Here is a 1573-nt window from a genome sequence, read left to right as displayed (position 1 = left end):
AATATTGCACAGAAAGTAGACAAGGGGCGGCTACTCTGATTAGGCCTGCATTAAGGGACTGTTTACATCTAGTTGCAAGTTGGTTCATGTGAAAGCTCAGCCAGCTGTACGATAAAATGCTGGACCATCCCAAAAACTAGGTCTGTAATTTATTGTAAACTTGGTTATCCTACAATGCTTTACGTCTAAATTATTTTAGTCATGCTATGACAAACTAAGCAAGACAATGCTGGCACTTAAAATAGTTCAGATTGCAAGTACAGTGATCTGGTTCGCTCAAGGCAACTTGGACTTGATCAGGCTGATCCAGCGAGTGAACACGCAACTTCCCTTCACTGGCTCCCTGTTCATTTTTGCATTCATTTTGATTATTTTATTTATCTTTAAATGGTCTCAGCCCAGTGAACCAGACACAACTGGAGATACCGAGAACTAAGCAGAGCCTCAGAGGAGGGTGAGCTTCTTCCGTTTTCGCTTGCGAATGGCTTCTTGCTGAATGTTAGGCAAGCTCCCTCTCTGTCCATCTTTAGAAATCTTCTTAAAACATATTTTTATCATTATTTATTTAATTTATTGATTTAACTATCTGTTTTTATATCTCTGATTTTTACTTTTGAACAGCACTTTGTATGCAGCTATGGTTGTTTTTATAGTGTTCTATAAATAAAGTTTAGCTGAGTTGAGTGGTGTGAAGTTGTCTATAATTTCAATTTGTATATTTTGAAAATCAAAACATTAATAAATAAGTGGATATTTTCTGCATTGTGAATGTTATTTGCTCAATTAGGATAAGTGGTTCAAAGAAAGAAAGAAAGAAAGAAAGAAAGAAAGAAAGAAAGAAAGAAAGAAAGAAAGAATTAATTAATTTAAATCACATTTTATAACTGAAATTATTACGCCAAATTATTGGGATAAAAATTATCATGATTTTTTTGGCACAGTTATCCCACTCCTATTAAAACGTTTTGAACAATGCAAAATGCAGGTTTGATTCATATTTAAAGCAAACTTGGATTACGTGACATTATCCAATGTCAAAATCTGTTTTTGCTTTTGAACAACACATTTTGAAGAACTGATCCAATCCACTGTCCAAAATCAGTACAGTTTACTTTCGAACAACTGGGCCCGGGTTGTTAATGCTTGTCACCAGACCCTGAAGTGATCATCCAAAATATTATGACCACTTGAAAAAATACCCGATACATAATCTGTAATTTTCTTAATACATTTTTTTTTATCAAAAGATGCAAGTACTGCAAACCTTACTAGATTGTTTTTCTGCGCTGATTCCGAATCTGCAGTCGTTTTTTTTCTTGCACATCAGGTTTTCTAAATAATGATAACAATGATACAAAAATTGTAATATGGAATAATATATTTAGTAATATTGAATTACGGGTTAGTTTCAGCAAAAAGTGGACTTTTCCTACATAAACGTTATGGCTAGTGTTGGATTTTTGGTCCACAATTTATTGCCGTGAGAGGCAGATAGCGCGCTCAATTAATTGTAGACCAAAAATCCAACACTACAAATGACAACGCACTGCGTGACGTAATGGAGTTAGTGTTT

This window comes from Syngnathus scovelli, chromosome 3, assembly GCF_024217435.2.
Source record: "Syngnathus scovelli strain Florida chromosome 3, RoL_Ssco_1.2, whole genome shotgun sequence".
In the NCBI taxonomy this organism is placed as follows: domain Eukaryota; kingdom Metazoa; phylum Chordata; class Actinopteri; order Syngnathiformes; family Syngnathidae; genus Syngnathus; species Syngnathus scovelli.
The sequence above is the reverse complement of the archived record's forward strand: the minus strand, read 5'-3'. Positions refer to the sequence as shown.